At 41.7% G+C, this 20,752-nt stretch overlaps 1 protein-coding gene and 1 long non-coding RNA gene across 4 annotated transcripts in view; one reads left to right on the forward strand and one right to left on the reverse strand.

Annotated features, from left to right (window-relative positions):
• Positions 1-20,752, reverse strand: part of LHFPL3 (LHFPL tetraspan subfamily member 3) — a 250,906-nt gene that overhangs the window by 51,155 nt on the left and 178,999 nt on the right. The window lies entirely within an intron of this gene.
• On the forward strand, positions 1,813-20,472 carry LOC139670641 (uncharacterized). The gene is made up of 4 exons (XR_011697523.1): positions 1,813-1,956; positions 7,856-7,959; positions 8,318-8,385; positions 20,412-20,472. It is a non-coding gene; the product is annotated as an uncharacterized lncRNA (long non-coding RNA).

Here is a 20,752-nt window from a genome sequence, read left to right on the forward strand (position 1 = left end):
TCACCCTTCATTTGGCAAAGCAACAAAATGCCTTCCTTGAAGTGACCCTGTGTTTCTCACACTGTCAGGCAGAAAGCTGTAGCTTGATCCAGTTTTTGTGCTCTCCCTATTACTGGTGGGTCCTCATCCCATTAGCATCAGCCTATTGATTCCCTATACTCTCTCACCCTCAGCATTACTGACTCCTTTTTGCAAGATGAAACACAGCTCAGTCACTCACCTGTTGAGAGAGAGTCAAAGGAAAGGAGCTTTCCAGGGAGAGCAGTGGACTCTAAGACTTCAGGAGTGTCCAGACAAACCTGGGGCACAAAGAAATCCAGGTCCTTCAGGACCAGCTCAACGCCCAGTCTCCCTTTGTCTATGGCACTTTCTTCTGAACCAAGGTGACAGGACTGTACCCCAAGGCAGCTTGAACATGTTTCCAGGTACCTGCAGCTCTCTCACTGCAGGGCCCCATACACGGTGGGATGGAGTTTGGTGAAGATGTGAGATGTGGAGATGGCAGCCATGGACATGTCACTTCCCACAGACAGGCCCTCCTGTAGCTTCCCTCCTCTACTGTTTTCTTACCAGTGTAACCTACACTGGCAGCAACATGTTCTAAGTTTTTAAAGCACACTAATTATTTTTTTTCTTTTGGAGGGAAGAAGGGCATGCTCTGCCTCTGAGAGCAAGGCTGAGCTCCTGGATGCCCATTTCAGACCAGTGTGGAAGTGGCCTTTGAGGGCAGGCTGCAAATGTCCATAAACTCCTGACCACCCCAGTGCTGTATGTTTACTGCTGTGGACTGGGATCTACACAAGTTGACCTTGATAAGCAAAACGCGTTTCTGGCTTTTTTTAGAGTTTTGAACTGGAGAAAGTACAAAGTGGGTTTTTTTCTTTTCCTGGAATACGAAGTACTGGATCAGGCTGATGAACACGTGGGGCTACTGCTGCTTCAGTTCAGTCTGAGGAATGACAGGGGATCAAACTAAGCATTGGCCCTTTGGTTATTAAAAGTTTATTTTGAGATGTTTTCTCCATCCCAAATTCACTACAAGAAAATCTTATTTGTTTCCTGCAAACTGTGGAGAATTTTTACGTTCCAGTGCATTTTGTCCTGAATGTTAATGTATCAAAAGAAAATCAAAATAATTATGTATGTTAGTAATAGAATACACATATGAAGATAACCTTGAGGTGTCTAAACTTTCTGCATATTCCTCTACATTACTGATAACTTTTGTAATTTTGTATCAAAAATAAGAGAAAAAATTGTGAACTACATTGACATGTAAGTATATTTATCTGGAAAAGAAAAATAATTTGTATCGATAAATTAATCACAATTTGTAAACAGTTTTTGTTGTCCACCATCAACAATAACCTTTCTATCTGCAAGGAATGAATTTCTAACCTTAAAAAGTTGATAGTACTCAGATAAGTTAGAGCCTAGCAAAACTCTTTCTTCCTCAAGTTATAATTTTTTTCTAATAGAAAGTAACGCTTGATTTTATTTTACTGTGCTCACACATCATCATCCATCTGATATTATGTTTATTTAGCAAGAGAAATGAAAGTTTTAATTTTGTTTCTTCTGGAAAAAGGTGTATTTGCAGAAAAGAGAAAACCAACAATACTTACAACATGGTTGGCAGGAACCAACCGTGAGAAAAAAAGTCTCCACTTCCTATTTTTTCATTTCTTCTGCCTTTTTGGCCATATTTAGAAGCAATGCTATCTGTGATCCATGCATGTGACACACTTATTGGACCCTGAAAACCAGTGAAAAGCAGCTGGTCAGTAGTGGGCTGTCTCCTACATCAGCCTTGCCAGTGTCTGCTGTGAGATCTCATGGATGTTTGCTCAAGTACCGAATTCCCACGGGAGCATTCAGCCATTGGAGATTTTGACAAGAGTCACATACTGAGAAAAGACATCACATGCAGTGGAATGGCTATGAACCTTTTCTGAGGTAACCTGTTGAAACCAAACCAAGTGCCAGACATGCGGTTTGAGAAACTTATTTTCCAAATTTAGTTATGTAACCAAGATGTACAAAATTTATCCAGGAGTTCTTCAGGTGCTGGAACTTTTCAAGTTATTTGCCTACTGACACAAATTAAATCAATTAGGGCTGTATTGGAATGCCTGAGTTAGTAAGTCAAATATATTACGGGAGTGTTTTCTCTGGAATTTGGCTGATGTGATGACAGGAAGGATGTTTGACTTGTAAAGTTACAGGAGTCTTAACTGTTCAGACTTCTATCTGGTCTAGTTACAAGTATGGAATATTTAGTAAGTGGCATGATTTAAACCTTGAGAAAATTCTGTTGGGATTCTCAGAAACTAAGAAGGGCAAGAATTTGGTTTAAATGAAATCAGTGCAATCCCACAGATGGATCCAGTCTGGTTGCAGACTGGTGTAGCCATTGCCACCTTCACAGAGTGAAGGAGTACAGTAAGTCAGTGGAGAAAAAAGTTCTTCAGACATTTTTTGTGCAGCAATACTGGATGAAAATAGTTTGAGCTATCACTTCCAGAATGGCAGATTAATCTAATTTTTGAGGGAAAGCAGAACTGACACTGATGGATGAACAGGCGGCAGGAGGGGCTGAGAGCAGCCATGGAGCGGGTGCTAATCCTATTGCTGCATCAAAGCAGAGAGAGGACCTCATCCTCCTGCACTGATGACTCAGCAGAGGGCAGATATTTAAGGAAAGGTCTGCCTCTATTTACTTAAAAAACTGGCTGTGGAAATTTAGTTTGCATGAGGGATGCAGGATTGAGCCCTTGGCTATGGCTGCAAGGTGTTACAGCTCCCCTGCTTCCTCTCCTGCCCCTGAGAAAAAACCCACAGCAAACAGGAACACACAAAGTGCTGCATCTCTCATTTGAAGACCTGCCACTTGGAACATTCCATGTTTCAATTTTCTTTGTAACAATATATTATCAGATGTCTTTGATGTCTAATTTAACTTCATTTCCACATGTCATTATGTTTATGAAATGTCTTTGTCTATCAGTGAGGCAGATGCAACCGCAAGATCTTGCTCTTTGGCTTAATTTCCAACTACTTGTCACATTTGTTTTTCTAAATCCAGGTCAGCCTGCTAAACACACTTAATAATTTATAGTTTTCAATGCCTATTGCCCTTGCCCAAAAGGCTGTTTTCTTCAGCTCATGGGAAGCCCTGCACAGGACTGAAAACTGCAAAGGTCAAGAAGAGGTTTAGATTAAGGTTTATGTTGTGCTGCTATTTAAGTAAACAAAGGTAAATTCCAGCAGGAGGGTCACATGCAGTGTGTATTTACTGTGGTGAGAAGAGCTGGAATAGAAATCTTTTCCCATTGTGAGGCAGACTCAGCAGGGGTGATTCAAGAGACTGTGTAGGAAGATTTACCAGAGGATGCTGGGACAGGTAATGAACAGTAGAGGCAGCAGGAAAACACCTCCTAGGAGAGATTACTGCAGTGTATGGAGCCTTTGCCCAACCTGCCAGAGAAGGTTTTTACACTGGAGCCCGGGGTTACATCTGCACCAGTAAATGAAAACAGATCATGTTCCTCTCTCCTCTCTGGTCCTGAGGTCAAGAGACGCAGCACGACAAGCATCCATCCTTGCCTCCCCCACCCTGCTTCCCTCCAGTCCCCTCCACCCAAAATGACCTCCTCCCTATGCCTAGTGGCTCTGGGCTATGTTATCTCCCAAACCTCATCCCAGACATTGCTATCCAGAGTGAGGAACATGCACAAACAGCATGCTAACAGCCTGGAGAGCCAGGGATAACGTTTCAGCCCTTACTCATGTGCAGTTCACTAACCCAGTTGTAACCAGGGAGCCCCAATTAGATGTAGAAGAGACGTCTGCCCTTCTCTGATGGATGAGTTGGGTGACATGCTGTTGTAGTTCAGTTTCATTTACACTGGGAAGAAGGTTGTAGTGTTTATTAATTGTTTAAAAAACAGGAATCCAATTAAAGCCAGCCTACCAGCTCCCCTTAAAAGCCATTGGATAAAGATAGGTGTATTATATGCTAGTTCCTCTCCAGGCCACTGTGGCTATTTCCACTCAGGAATCTCCAGTGGCAGAGCGCACTTAAATGTGGACACCTGATGTACATCTAATGAAGGACGAGTTAACTCAGCACTCTGCCCTCCATTGACAAGTACTTGGAGTACATCTCCCTGGATACAAGAGCTTAGAGCTACCTCACATGTGTCCACACGTATGTACAGATGTCTTTGGGATGTAAGTTCCACCTGATCTGTGCTAGTGGCTGTGTTGTCACTGGCCATGCTGTTGCAAAAGAGAATACTGGGGATGCAAAGCAAAACCAAATAAAGAGGTATCTATGTTGCAGCTATCCGGTAAAGTGACTCAGCTTGTAATCAAGGATAAATGAGGAGAGCTGTGGCCTATTGGCTACTTAGTGAGGCTTACAGCAGTGGCAGGTGCAATGATGCAGGCATCATTCATTTGCATTACTGAGCATCCAGATGCATTTATTTATGGATACATTTAGCCTATGCTACTTCTTTTCCATTGCTGTGCCTTTAAAAGCTAGCCTGAAGCTACCTCTGGCCCTTTTTCTTGGGTTTTGACTGCATTTCTGCTCAGGTCAAACAGAGCAAGAAGGAGAGCTGACCCTGCTGAATGTGTGAAGTGTTGGTCAAGAGAGATACAGCTCTAATCAGCTTGATGATGGGATGTGCCTGAAGCCAGTGTATGGGCTCCATATCTATACCATGTCAGACACTGCTGCCTCAGCCTTGCCTGAACTTATGGGGGATGTACTATAGTCACGTGAGAAAAATAGGGTCTTCTGAGGTTTATCAAAATGTGATTAAGTGGTGAGAAATGAAGAGGAAAAAGGAACAGGTTCTTGAACAGACCAGCCCTGCTGTTCAGGAAAGTAAAAAGTAAAGCCCAGAATGGAGTGGGAGATGCATACAGGGAGACACCAATACAGATATTTTAAAATAACCATATGGAATGAATGGAGAATGAAACTACAAAATGAACTGCAAGCAGAACAAATTTACATGAAGCTGAACAAAACTATGGAAGTTAGACTCACTATCTTTATCTTATGTGAAGGTTTTATTGTGCCTTAAGGATAAAAAAGAAGCTTGAAAGGGTTATATATCTCATGAAACACATCTGCTGAGCTTCTAATGGTTATGCTGCGGGTAGAACACATTGTTTATCAAAGCCTAAGGAATGTTCTTGCTTTCACATATAAACAGGAACTGTAAAGTCTGGGTGTGGGATTCCCCCAAGCAGGCTCATGCCAGGAAAACACCTACTCATTCACTGCTGACAGGGCTGGGAACCTATGAGTAATTCTGCATCACTTATGCTGTTGATCTACTGTTAATCTATACACAAACCCTGTCAGGGCATTAACACCCCTTAGCACGTAGACAGAACTAAAGCAAGATATGACAAACCAAATAATTTATTGTTTTCAATGCATTGTGATCATAATGCGACTGTTCCTTAGCAAGGTTTGGGATAAATGAGCTGGTCACATTTCCTTTCACTTTCAAAATGTCCCAGGGCTTAAAATGTTCTCAGTTGAGTTTGGTGCTTACAGAAAATATTACACTGACAGCCTTCAAAAATTAAGTCTTTGCTTCCAAGGAGCAGAAGCATATCCAGTAGGAACAGATTTCTGTACAATTTACCACCAATAGGCTGCCTGATGTCCTCTGGAAAATGTTTTTTTCCTTATGAGACTCAGCTGTGTCTAGTATCACCAGCAGAAGGGGCATCCCTGTGTCTTCATAAGGCCCTCCACAACCGAGCAAGGTGGCAGCAATGGTCCCCACTGTTGGGCATCCAGACACAGCAAAGCAGAGCAGAGGAACATGCACACCTGTGCTCCTGCTCTGCTGTCTGTGACAGCCTCCAGCACCCTCCCCTGGATAGTGTGAGTGTAGCACAGCTGAGACCAGCACCACACATGTTCACAACCACCTCACTTGGTTCCAGCCTGTCTGTGGCAGGTAGGGCTGGGTTCAACGCAGCGAATCAGCAGCCTGACTTGCCACTAACAATTACCTTTTCCAGATTCTCAAGACCAGATCTTGGCTATAGATGCTACAGCAACCATTCTAAAAGGTGTTATAAAATTCTGCTCCATGTACATTGAGCACAAAATGGTTATTTTTAACATTTACCTGTGATATTTCACATAGCTGTCCATCTGAGAGTAAAACAGTACCAAGGTGTTTCTCACAAGACTCAGTGGGGTATCATACCATGTATTTGGCAGGTTTGTTTGCGACACCTTGATGGTTTTTTTGTTTATCAGTTGTCTTGGTGGGTGTAAAAATAATTTAATTGAGTCAAATACATTCACAACATTTCTGTAATGGTTTTTAATTGTGTAATTAGTGTAAAGACATATAATCACATATTTAGGCCGTGTAATTACACCATGTAATAATATTGCAGTTCTGTTATGCACAGTGGGAAAAAAAGCATGCATAAAAGTCCACAATTGTAACTGTGGGTCTCAAGAGTGTCTGTAAATATTTTCTTACATATATTCCTCATGCAGTCAGGGAAGTTTAAATCCAGGAATATGTGCTGTTTATAAGACTGCTGGAGAGACATCAACTATTTTTGGAAATTAACTGCATTAGATTGCATGGTGCCAACATGAAGTGGTTGTGCACAGGTGGGCATGTCTAAAGGCAGGTGTTGAGGAAAGATGAGGGAATTTAGCTGAAGATGTGATTATAAAGCACACAATTTTGTGTGGATGCTCTCATTGCAAAGGATAATGGTGTTTTTATCATGTGATCTGACTCTCCTTTTCTCATGGAGAAATTGGTTGTTGGCCTGATCCAGGTCTCCTTCAGGTCAATGCAAAAGCTCCCAGTGGCTTTGGCATGGTAGGCTCACCCCACTGTGTGAAAGGCTTTAGGGGTGCCCGTACCACTGGAAAATTGGTGCCTTATCCCTCTCTCCCCTGTCCCTGCTCTGGTGAAGTCAGACCTACTTTTGAGGGTATGAAGTACTTGGATTCATGTACTTTTCTAAGACAGGGAAATGTGTCTCAAAAAGAAAGAGTTTGTTGGTGTTAAGTTTCATCAGCTCCCAAGTGGATCAATCTGTTCCATCATGCTGGAAAGTGTTTTACAATTTACAGAATTAAAGTACAATGGGATTAATACTCAGTAATTACTGACTTGCTTTTAGGAGTTCAGGTGAATGTCTCCAACATTCATCTACATTTTACTCATTATAAGAAAAGGATAGTAAATCCCAAAATGAGGCAGATGTTGCAGGTTTGTGTATGCGACATCCTTCACCACCAGCTGGGAAAACAATACTGTACCTGTCACTGGTTTTGTACAGAATTAATGAAGTTTGAAAAATATATCACATCCTCAGTAGTTGATGGACATGTTAATAATGCCTTATTTAGTTTTGCAGAAGTCTGACCCAGTTTCATTCACACATTGGCATTGCAGTTAACTACAGCAAATACAGCATTAACTGCAAACAGATGCCGGTGCTGGAGGGCTCTGTGCAGGTACCTGAATGGAAAACACCTTCTAATCTCAGATGAAATAGCACAACTGGCTAATACTTCCTTTTCAATATGTACTCATCACTTCAGGATGCAGCAAAAGTCCTTCCAAAGGGTCTGAGAAACTTTTAAGTTCAGCAAGCAACTGTGACAATCTTGCTGCCACCAACAAGACAGTTGTTTGATTGACTCTCCTTCTGTCCCTCCCAAACCCACAGACTGTGTTGTGCAGTAACAGTCTGGGTGCCACTGGAGCTGCAGGACATTTCTGTGATCCGATATGATCACTACTACAACAGAAACACATTCACTTTGCTTTTGTTCTAGGAGCTCCAACATGCAGCCCAGAAGCCACAAGGAGGAGGATGGAGCCTGCACCTGGGGACAGACACACGAGGAGAGAAAGGCATCTGGATCTCCTTCATTTGGTGGTGAGGAGCAATACGTATCATTAGTAGAGTATCCAAAGCATCATACTGTGCCACAACACATTCATTGCTAATGGAGATTATAAATAGTAATGGAGACCATAAGTGTGTATACAAAAAACAAACAGACTTATGATCTGATATTCTTATTTTAGTTCACTTACTACGATGAAAATCGTAGTTTTGTCTTGCTACTGTTGGGAAAAAGCTGCTTCTCCTCTCTTCAAAGTGAAAATAATAATGGTTCAGATAAAAAGCCGTGCTGCCACATATCCAAAATGATCAATTTCTAACCACTTCATACCTTTTTGTTACTTAAGAAAATGTGGACAGGATGATACATATGATAATGCTCTTTCAGGCTCAAAGATGGAGATTTCCAGTGCTACTAAAACAGCAGCCATATAGACAACCTTGAAGGAAACCCAGGTAAATACATTTGGTGGGAACTCTGTTAAAGTGAAATGTGTGTCCAGTCACCCACAGAGCTTGAAAATCCCTAGAGCTGTGTGGTGAGTTCACCCTGACTGGGCTCCAAGTGCCCACTAAAGCTGCTCTATCAACTCCCATTGACCGCTGGACAGGGGATAAAAAATATAACACAAGGCTTGTGGGTTGAGGCAAGGACAGGGAGAGATCAGTCACCAGTTACCATCATGAGCAAAACAGACTTGACTCAGGAAAGTCAGTTTAATTTCTTACCAATCAATTTAGAGTAGGATAATAAGAAATAAACCCAATCTTAAAACACCTTCACCCCACGCCTCCCTTCTTCCTGGGCTCAGCCTCACTTCTCAATTCTCTACCTCTTCCCCCAACAGTGGTGCAGTGGGATCACTCCTCACACTATTCCTCTGCTCCAACGTGAGGTCCCTCCCACAGCAAACAGTCTTTTATGAATTTCTCCAGTGTGGGTTCTCTCCATAGGTTGCAGTTCTTTACAAACTGTGCCAGTGTGGGCTCCTTCTGTGGGGATCCCTATCCCAGAGGTGCTACCACTGTCACTGAGGGGCTCAGCCTTGCCAGCAGGAGGTCCATATTGGAGCCAGCTGGCACTGACTTCATTAGACATGGGGAAAGCTTCTGGTACCTTCTCACATAAGCCACCCCTGCAAGCCTCCTGCTACCAAAACTTTTCCATACAAACCTAATATAAAGTGGAGGTACCTCCTGATGGATAGTGCAGCATTTTGCGCCTTACTCAGTTCCTGTACCATAACAGTCTCACAATCAAGGAAAGAACAATCTGCTGAAGACAGAGCTGGACTATCAAACTCTTGGCCAAAGTTGTCCGGGCAGTAGTGGGCAATGCTAGATGTTGGTGCTCAACAGCACATTGCAACTCCACCACTAACTGATCTGGGGGCAGAAACAGCAGCTGCTGGAGAAGCCCAGTCATTTCTCTCTATTTCACCCCCTGAGAAACTGATTTGAACCAAATGCCGGCTGGAAAACTGCTGATGATTTCTGTGGTAATGGGGTTTGATTTCCAGTTTTGCTGTTTGCAGTTCAATCTGCTTGTTCTCTGCTTGTGCCATCCTGAGCTCCTCCATATTCTGCTTGTTGTTCTTATTTGTTCTGGAAATATGGTTCCTGACTTCATGTGGAGGGCTTTTACTCTTCCTGATCAAGTATCAAACTTTTGGAGAAAGGAGAAAGAAACCCCCAAAATTTCTAACTAACATGAAGAGAAAACCTCTGCATGATGCGCGACTTTTTTGGTCAGACTTTCTTGGAATTTGTTGTGAGTTAGCTGATCACTGAAATGAATGCTTGTAGCAAACAAAGACTGAGCTATCAAAGCATGAGTTTTATTTGCTTGTATCTATCTTGCTGATCTCCAGCAGTTCACCCAGAACAGTTGCCACAGCAGCTGAAGTTTCCCATGGCAGTCACTCAATATGGATGGGTCCTGCTGAACCCACTGATGGGTGAGACACCTTTTCCCTGTGTAGTACAGATTCAGGGACTGCTGCTTGCATAAGGAGAAAAGGACAAGCCCTGAGCTGACCAGAATGCAGAAGAGCCTGGCATGGCACTAAGAGAGTGTGGCATTAATGAGAGTAGCACTGAGCCCCAACTGGATCCTGCCTGGCAGCCAGGAGCATGGCAGCCTCCTGCTGAGCTGCTCAGCACCACAAGGAGCACATGTCACCTTGTCCCCCCAGCACCACCATCCTCCCATCACATCCTGCCCTGCTTGTTATATATAGACACACCTCACCCCTGTGTTTGCCAGAGAAACACTGGTCAGTTTGAGATGTACAGCCACATTGTGCAGTCACAGCACCTGCAATTCCTGGTCTTGTCCTTCTGAGCAGGATGAGGTTTGTGCTGTTTCCTCTTTGACTCTCTCTTACGTTGTTTGAACAAAACAGCACCTCTCCCAATTTCCTCAGTTTGATGAGAATTATTTTTAAAATTTTGTTTTATACAGTAATAAACACTTTTATTATACTTAACTCCAGAGCAGCTCCACCTATTTCAGAAGTGTTAGTTGAGAAATCTTTACAGAAGATACTGGAGGCAAGCGAATAGTGCTCTCTGCAGAACAGGAAGGAAACTGAGGCATGGAGCAGTTATGTGCTTTGCCCAAAGTCACACAGAATTGGAAATAGTCTTTTGACAGCCTACTCCTCCTACTCTAGCCTCAAGGAGAAGACCGATTCCAGCCTCCTCCTGTTTTGCTTTTTGTGTGGTTTTGAGCAAAAACAGTGTTCATTTTGAATCCAGCCAACTGTAGTTATTCTAACCCTGAATTACTTCTCTCTTTCCAACCCCTAAATGTATTTCTTTTGACTGCTGAGGGCTAGACAAGCTCTCCACGAGGTGGATTGTGCAGTGATGCTGGGGGACACTTGGGGTGTTTCTTCATCACAAAATAACACAACTCAGAGGTCCCTGGGCAGCTGCCTGCACCTGAAAGGGGAGATGCAGCTGTGACAGGGGGTTAATTCTCTACTTGAGCCCATAAATCATGAATGTCACCTGGGTTTCTTAGCTCAGCTAGTACTGCAATAATGCAGCTATGAGACTGTGAAGATCTGAGCCAGGCTCTGTGCTGTGTGGACTACTGTGAGCTTTGGGATCTGTGTACTGTGCTACATTAGGTCATATACACATGGACAGAGATAAAAATATTCAAAATGTTCTTTTACAGTTGGAAACAGTGAATTATTAAATGAATAAAGGTAATGTCTATGCTGGTGAAAGACTAAGCAAAAGAATGGATGTTCAGTGGAAGATGCGTTCCCAACCAGCTTCTCCACAGAGTTTGCCCCATTGCCCGTCAAGTTGCACCAGGGGAGGTTTGGATTGGGTACGAGGAAAAATCTCCTCATGAAGAAGGTTGTCAAGCACTGGAACAGTCTGCCCAGGGAAGAGGTTGAATCACCATCCCCAGAGGTATTGAAAAGATGTGTAGATGTGGCACTTGGGAGCATGGTTTAGTGGTGGACTTGGCAGTGCTGGTTAATGGTTGGACTCGATCATCTTAGAGGTCTCTTCCAAACTGAAGAATTCTGCTGTTCTAGGATTCTATGAAACAGCATCTCAGCAATATCCAGAGTTAAAAACACACAGGAATTGGAATGCAGAGTCCAGACCAGCAGCTCAAAGCGCATTCACTTGGCACAATGTGCTGTGTGGATATTAGCTGAGTCCTAAACCCAATATGGCTGTGTCAGCTCAAAGCTGTGCTGACGCACGTCGCATCTAGGCTTGGTGTTGGTATGGAGCCATCGTGCTGCAGCTGCCTCCAGGCCTGGAGCAAGCAGTGCCCTCAAGGGTCTGCATCTCCAAACCCCACCACGTTGCCACAGTGCTGCTGTAACATCCTCCCTTCCCAAGCTCAGGAAGTCATAGGCATGGAAGAATATGCTGCTGCAGGCCAAGTTTAGATGTACTAAATGCTCATCTAAAACTGTTTCTGCATGTGAATTAGTTGAAGTAAGAAGACTTTTCCCTTGGGTACCAATAACTTTGCATTCTGACCATTATTTTTTTAAATCTTTGAACCAAGTCAATCTTTAGGTTTAGTCAGCTGGACAGAGGACAGAGAGGTTTTGGTTTCAGGAGAAAAAACCTGTCTTCACAGTTTTGGTATAACAAAGATTGCAGACTTGATTCAAATCTTTCTCTGTGAGGGCTGAAGTAGTTTGCTGCAGCCACAGAATACATCAGGTGATGTTGGTTTATCCTGGATATCCACTCCACTGGCAAAAGCCCTACTCATGCTCCACACTGTCTGTTGGAGGTGCTGGATCTGGGTTCAGATGAAAAGGTGACTGAGGCCAGGACCAAATGTAGCACACCCTGGAGCAGTGCCAGCAAGGCTGCATGCTAATGGCACTTGCTTCTATCCCACATTTTCCTCAGCCATAACAGGAGAAATGCTGCATTTTCAAAACACCGAATTTCTTAGACCAGCTCTTCTTAATCTTTTTTTCTTTAAAGGAAATTGCTGCCAAGTGTTGATTGACAGGATATGTGAATATAGCTCTTTGCTTATCTACAAACCACTTACATTGTGGGCACTGCTTGCCTATTGCTCATTAGAAATAGATAACATCCATTTTCTGGAAACAAGAGGAAGATCCCCAGACACGGCCCATTTCAATTCAGTTTGTCAGCTGCAGCAAACATCATGCCTTTAATCAGTATTGTAGACTGCATCTCACAAACATGGTATCATAAGCCCTGGTAGCACTTGGCCCATTCGAACCACAATCTGTAGATGAGAATTGATTATTTTGTATGCACCAACCTTCACAATAGTTTCTTTCGGCAGCTGCTGAAATGATAGTATCTCCTAGGAAGATTATCATCGGCAGAGGCAGGTTGATTGGTTCTACTTTGTTTATCTTCATCTGAACAAGGGAACAAATTCTCCAAAGCACAGCCAGAGATCTTATCAGCCAGAATTTAACAGGCAGTGCCAGTTCCCTGGCATGTTTTGTGAGCTGCCCCCACACCAAAGCTCTGAGTGAAAGGTACTGGCCATGCTTCCACTGCAAATATTTTAAAGCATAACTGTTAGGTAAATAGCCAATTTTTCAGTTCAATGACTGAAGCAACCAAAGGAAAAAATAGACTGGGGATGAACTGAAACCGAGTTTTTACAGTTTCTATTGAAAAATGGAGTTCCCATGACTTCCCATTGTATCACTTACCTCAAAATGAATTATTTAATTAAATACTTAGTGAGTTATTTAGATACTTGAAAAACCTTTTTATTGGTCAGTTTTAAATAAGCCTAATGTTGCATGAGTGGTACAAGGAATTAGTGCCTGGCTTTCAATGAACAGCATGTGTTCTTTTTCTACAGGGCCAGAGTGCACAGACCCAGGTCCTTTGTCATGGCCCCAAGACACCTCCACAGCAATACCCTGTTTCCTCTTGCCCTCCTGCACCTTCTATCTGTGATTCTCATCTTTCTCATGTCCTCAGACTCCTCACTAGTACTTCAAACTCCCTTCATGCCACAGGCATTTCCAAACTCCCATACTTCCCACATGCCCCAAATATCTCTTACAGTCCCTCTCCGAGAGGACTCTTGGCTTCACTCCAATTTCCCTACACTTTTGTATATATAGATATATATTTATCTACAGAAGCACACACATATATAAATACTTGCCATGTTTTCCCTGCCCTCTACCTACTTAGCATGACAGATGACCTAGAAAAGGCAGGAAGGGTGATGTATCTGAAATGAGATTTGTACAGACTTGGTTAACCAAGTGCTGTTAAGAGCTGAATCTCCTTCCTGGTTTTCCTTTAGTAGAATCACAAGCTATTTTTTTTAATTCAGCCATTAATCTTCAAAATGCTTCTGGGAGTTTCATATTTTTATGATGGGTGCCTTTGTTAAATTTTGTTGAAATTGGGCAATGTGTTTGAAAGTTATTAGAGAAGGGGATTGATAAACATGTGGTAAGCTATGCAATGTCATTTCATAAGAAAATTATTTTGATGGGAAAATAAGAAATTTTTGCTTTCAGATATCAAATGAAATGTACAAGCATAAAACGCCCCACATCTAAAGTAAAGTATTACATGCAAGAGCCATTCATTTGTTTCTTGAAACCCTATTGCTCATTGAAAATGCATTTTGTCAAAAAAAGCTCCATGATAGGGTGTTTGTTTGAGATCCAACTGGTACACATCATGTCATAAGGAATTACGGTGGCATTGTTGAAAATAAAGTCAGATTTCTGAATATATTGATTCCTGTTGCAATAGTCCTTCTGTCACTAGAAAATGGCAAAGGAAAATTGTAATCACCAGAGACTAAATTTCTTGGAAACTTGGAGAAAAAAGTGTCAAATACTAAGTCAATTCACTTTAGTAATTCAATAGGATTCAAATGGCAAGGTGGAATGGAAATGCCAAGAGACTGCTGTACTTTTCAAGACACATGCCATGGGAAGTTGACCTTTAGCTCACCCACAAAGCCCTGCCAAAATGCAGCAACTCTTTCCTGATGTGTTTACATGGCACCTGTCTCCATCACATGCCCAGTCTGCAAGGACAGTCCTGTCAGGACCACGCCATTAGTATTCTTCAGAAGAGACCTCACTTCTTGGTGCATCATATCAAATACTGACAACTTAATGTTCAGAGATTTGAGAGGCATGTCTAGATAAATTCCAGTTCTGGAAGTAGGTAGAATATAGCTAGAGGTAGCAAACCAATGACAAAGGCATCCAAACGTTCTGTATCTCTGAGTTTCTCTAGTTAGAATGTTTGCTAGCATAGGGTTGAGATACGTGTATTTTTTTGTTATTGGCATTTGTCTACTGTCTGCTGAGCAGAAACCAACCTCTCTTACATACTTCAGTCATCAGTCATCCTCTAGATTCAGTTTTCAGTCAATTTTTGTCAAATATCTGCTATACTTGAGTCAATGATCTAGAAATGAAAAGTACCAACTACCTCAAGCTGTCAAAGCTAGCCAGTTCACAAATTCCACTCTTATAAAAAGGCACAAAACATTAACTAGACTGGACAAGTGATGAATTGCTGCATTCTTTCCCTGTTAAAAACAAAAGGAATTGGTCAATGCGGCAGACTATAGCTATAACAGCCCATATATACTTATTATATGGTAACATTCACCTCCTCTTCCCAAACAGGCTAAGAATGACAATACCATTTAACACTTCTACTGTTAATGTTTAGAAAGTAATACTAGACATATACTAAAAAAAAAATCTAGAAAAAAATCTAGAAAAAAATCCCTTTAACTTCTGTTTTTTGTCTGCTTAAATGATGATGATTCAATCTCTTTCCCCCCCTACCTGTAATTATGACAACATAAATTGAGAAAACAGCTAGTCCAGGGTTTATAAAAGTTGAAGGTCTGAAATAAGATTCAATTAAAGAAATTTGCTAAGTAGATGGGACATAAAGATATGCTCTATGAAAAGAGAGGAGAGAAAGACAGGGAAAAGCAAGAATAAAGGAGAACCAAGGTGGAACTGAGGCATAGCCCAGGAAACCCGAAAGAAGAAAAAAAATGAATGTTTAATATTATTCATTAAAATGTCTTGTTTGAAAGAAATACACTTCTCTCTGCAACTTTTTTGATGGGGACCTTAATTTACATCAGAAGGCAACCTAACTATAGGTCTAGGCAAACAAAGGCTGATAACTGTGATTTCAATGCTATGCAGAGCTTTAGAGAACATTCTGAAGAATAATGGGCTAGAATGCAATGCAGCTTTAGCAGGGATAGATGGTGCTGAACTACCCTGATGGGTTTTGGTGTAGTTCCAGAATATTAAAAAATAATCTAAGTAGCATATAATGTTCCATAGTGGGGAATGGACATCACTGGCCACCAGGATCTCTCGCAGCACTTCCCCCATTTCCCTGCCATGGGAACTGTCCCTGTGCTCCCAGTGCTCTGAAGGGATGTCCATGCGTATACAGACATCCATGCTCCAAAGGGATGTCCATGCATATACAGACATCCATGCTCCAAAGGGATGTCCATGCATATACAAACATCCATGCTCCAAAGCCTTTAAGAGCACACTACAGAGGGCACTCTCTGAAGCAATAAGCACAGAACCTGAGGATCACAGAATCATAGAATCATAGAATCAATTGGGTTGGAAAAGACCTCCGAGATCATCGAGTCCAACCATTGGTCCAACTCTAGTCCATTTACTAGATCATGGCACCCAGCGCCACGTCCAATCTGCTTTTAAAAATCTCTAGGATGGCACCACTGAAAGCATCTGTGCTCACATACACAGGCATAAAGTAAGGACTTGGGTGGGAAATAATATGAAGATGCCACTCATGCTTTCAGGCAAACCAACTGGACCCAGACTCAAATTGTTGGTTGCCGTTTTCCTACTGGACCTCACAGCACCATGAATTTCCATCCCTGGACTTTTCATCATATTTCTTCACTAAGTCAGATCTAATCTGCCTAGAAATCAGGAGAATTGGTCCCTGCCAAAACAGACACCCTATGAGAGCCAGAGACCAAAGAAGTGGCCTTTGGACTTCCTCTTTGCATCCAGCTCCAGCTTCCCAAGAGGTTCTGAGGCTGTTCTTCCAAAAACCTTTCCACAGTACAGAGGGCAAAGGCCAATATTACCCTGTCCATAGACATTTTTCGAGACTGATGTTGGATGAGAACATAATCTATATATATCTGCAGGCACATTAACTGCACTGAAGGAAAATGGATGAGTTTTGGTTGGACTTGGGAAAGAAGGTGACACCTTAGCAAATTGTTTGTGACCAGGATCTTATATAGAAATTACTCTGAAATATGAAATCCTATCAGTTCATCCCATAATCCTCAGTACTTAGCATTTTTATAACATTTTTATACCTATATTTGTGTCTGAGTACAACTTTACTGCCTCCGATCTTTGTGAGAACTGCTTGATAGATGAGCAGACACAGGCTCAGATGTCAGCTGCTCACTAGTGTATAAATGATTGATCAGTGTATAAACCTGCTCATCTTCTGGCATCATTGTAAACATACAAATTCTAATCATTGCACAAAGCCCTTTTAGGGATTTATTTAAGATAAGCTTGTCAGTCTCCTTCAGGAAAATAGCTGGGCTGACGGTTATACGGGAAGATTTATTGTACTTAATCACACGTCATCTTTGTCCATATGGGCTAAGAATTAACATCTACTCCACAGCAGGGAGCACACTTACAAAACTGAGGCACAACAAAGGAGGGCAGTTTTGCACTTTAGACAGCTACTGCATCTGCTTCGAAGTGCTGAGGCCCCGTGGCAGTGAATGCTCAGAGTTTTCAGCCATCACTTTAAATTCAACAATAGGATGCTGCAGGCTGGTCCTGAAAGGGCACAGAAATCCCCCTTAACACTGATACAAGTTTTTATTCTCCCAGAGCAAAGTTGCTGCTTACCCATTACTTCTTTCCATGTTGTGAAATCCAGAATTTCTATTAAGGATGCAAACAATGTTTTTGTGACTGTTCCTCTAAGTACAGCACTTTTATACTGTGCCAGCATGGCTTCTGCACTGAATTTCCAATCAACTCTTTGACGTTTCCTTCTCCTTAACATTTGAAGCACGTTGAATGATTTCTAGCACACTTCCACTTTCTCAGTAGACCAATATTTGTCTCTGCAGGATATATGATGTCTGATCTTTATTGCTTTATCAGTTTTATTTGCAAGAGGTCAGTTGTTATTGTCACAGTGCTATGATAGTCCTTCAAAGGATATGTGGATGTATTTGATACACATCAAACATTAAAACACCTGATAAATATTGTTTAAAACTGCGCTCAAGAAGTAAGATTCATGACCATTTCAAAATTGGATGAATTCTCTAATGGCTAAAATTTACTCCCACCCCCTAAAATTCTTACTGATTTCATAGGATGAAACCTGACTCCCTCCCCTGCATAATCATGGCCAACATGCCAAGTGGAAAAGATTTGAGGATTTTGGTTCAATAATCTACTTAAAAATAAAAAGAATAGTATAAAGAATTTTTGCATAAAATGAGTCCATTTTAGTTACACCAATCTAATTTTGTTTCTGAATGCACTCTTTTTGAAGTAACCATTAAATAACAGAATTATTGTACTCTGCAGAGATTCCAGATGCATCCATTTTAGCAGGCATTTCCATAACACTGCTGTTTTTCTCAATTCTTATCCAGTGTGCACTTACCTTTCACATACATTATGGTAGAAATGTAAAAGTATAGCTAAACTAGTGCCTCTGTGTTCAGGAAGCTAGGAAATATCTACCTTCACATGTCACTGCTGGTAGCAGTGCTGGTGGATTTCCTTAGTATTTCAAGACTGTCCGCCTGAGTTGTCTGGCTGTTAGTCCCTACGGGGCATTCTGGTTGTACCAGACAGTGGGGAGTATCCATACTGCAAAGACCCACCTTTACCGACTGAACTACCCAAAGATACTGAGAGGTTATGAAACCCCTGGAAGAGTGGTGAAGGAAAACAAAGTTATAGGAGGCACAAAATGCACTGACACTGTAAGTTCTAAGAACTCGGACTATGTTGGGGTGCTTTTGTGTCTGAATTTACCACATTTGCAGAAAAGAAAGAAGCTGGCTCCTGACCTTCTCTTCTTCACATCTTCTCATTTCCTAGGGTGGAGGCTGACCTACAACATCCAGATTTTCTCAATATTGCTGTGAGCCAATGGCAATGTCCATTTCTCTCTAACGTGGTGAAAAGGACCAAAGAAATGTTCATGTGTGTTGCCAAATGGCTCATTCCATAAGCATGGTCAGATGCAAAATGATACAACAAGGAGTAAGAAACGTAGCCCCACACTGACAGAGAGCACGTGGAAAGCCAGCTGAGCACAGGCTGGAGGGTGCTGCAGACAGAAGGACTACTGAGCATCTGTGCTGCAGACGAGGAAACACTGAGCAGAAGCAGCGGGGCTGTAACACCTCTGGGCACAGCAGAATCAGAACTGCTTCTGGAACAGTGTCCAGTGTCCAGCTCTGATTCCACAATTTACATGGTGCTGATAAACTGGAGGGCACTCAGGCCATCCCACAGCCTGTGTGATACTGGAGAGCAGCTTAAATGGTCACGCTGATCCTTCCAGCCTCTATCAGGCCCAAAGTCATACAAAAAGCAGTGAGTTTTAGAGAGGAACAATACACCCAGTGATTAGGAGAGAATCAGCAGGGAACACCAGAAGGCAGGAACTGCGGGAAATAGTGTATAGGAATGAGGGTAATGGTCTCTCTTGCATTGAATATTGTCACCCAGAAGGGTGCAAATGAATGGAGATGAAAGAGCATTTTAAGATGAATAACATTGTGCAGTGATGTCCTCATACTACCTGATTATCATCCTGAAAATTTGTAGGTTTACAAAACTAGAGTGAAAGTGGTTTGTGAAATCAAATGTGCTGTGGTGTTGTAAATACATTTAGTCAAACAGTATTGCAACTAAACATCTATTTTCAGTTTTACCATGTCTGTTGAGTACACTTCATGCTAAATGCTCTTGAATTAGGAGCATAAAAATATTTCTGACAGCTGGAGTGCTTGCATGCCAAATTTCTGAAAAATTAAACATAATAACATGTGATATGAAGAAAATAATTTACTTTTTAAAAAACTTGAATTAAGAAAAAATATATCCTCCAGGAATAAGAGGTAGGAAAAACCTTATTAAAATATTTTTGTATTATAATTTCACTCATTTTCTATTGTGTAGCCTTTGAGCAAATTAAGTTAGTACACACCTATAGCAATCTTGAGTGCAATATTACACATTAATATCTCTGTTTCCTTTCCCACTGCTGTTTTCAGATATTCTATCAAGAAAAACTGTACAGACATATCAAAGTCAACAAAGACCTCTGCAGAGAAAAGCACAACGCTAACTTTCAGTCACAGCAAACTTGAGTAAGGCAAGGGCATTCCAGAGCCAAGGAAGTAAAAAATATATATGCTCTAGTCTGGTTCTGTGCCAGGGCCAGGTTTTCCAGGCATCCAGGCAGAGTTCAGTGAGAGCACTGAACTGGAGTCCACCAAGCTTGTAATTCAAGAGAAGATGAGGGACTCAGCAGAACGTACAGATCAACTCTGTAAGTGGTCCAGAAATAACATGAGCAGTTTCAAGGTTTCAGACTAAAGCCATATAATAGTGATTGGCTAAAAAAAATCTCATTGTGAGCACCAAACAAACAGGCCAACTTTTCCTTATTACTGTAGTAAGTTTTATCTGTAACAGAAAGCAGGAAGAGCCAGATATCTCAAATAGTTCATTAGGTATGACTTAAATGTCTCAGTGAATATAAATTTGGGAAACTGAGCTGCTTGCCTTGCTTTCATTTGGATTTTCTGATAGCTCCTTTACTCTAAAGCTACAGACAACAATCTTTGTTTCTGTTGATGATATGCCCAGAAAGGAAGAGGTGACCTGCATTTATTTTTGGTGTTTTGTTTGCAGATAGAAAATGATTCTGGCATCATGAAATAGCTGAAGAAGAGTCTCAACAAATTCACAGTGGAAAAAGATATTGAAACTAATGACTTAAACAATAAAGATTTCCAAGAAAAATACTGGAACTTGCTTCAAGAAGGAACAGTTGCAGTTTAGTGATACAGGCTTCCTCCATGTGTGAGGCCAAGACATTAGGTTTGGTAGGAACATATGAGCCCAGACAGCTCTTGGAAGTGTTATGCTGGACTGGGCAGCAGAAATGTCCTCTAGATCAGCTGTTCCCAGTCACAGTCCAGATTCTTGGCACAAGCCTGCCTTCATTATTTTGTTTGCATGAACACTTTTGT

Source organism: Pithys albifrons, chromosome 3 (assembly GCF_047495875.1).
Source record: "Pithys albifrons albifrons isolate INPA30051 chromosome 3, PitAlb_v1, whole genome shotgun sequence".
Lineage (NCBI taxonomy): Eukaryota > Metazoa > Chordata > Aves > Passeriformes > Thamnophilidae > Pithys > Pithys albifrons.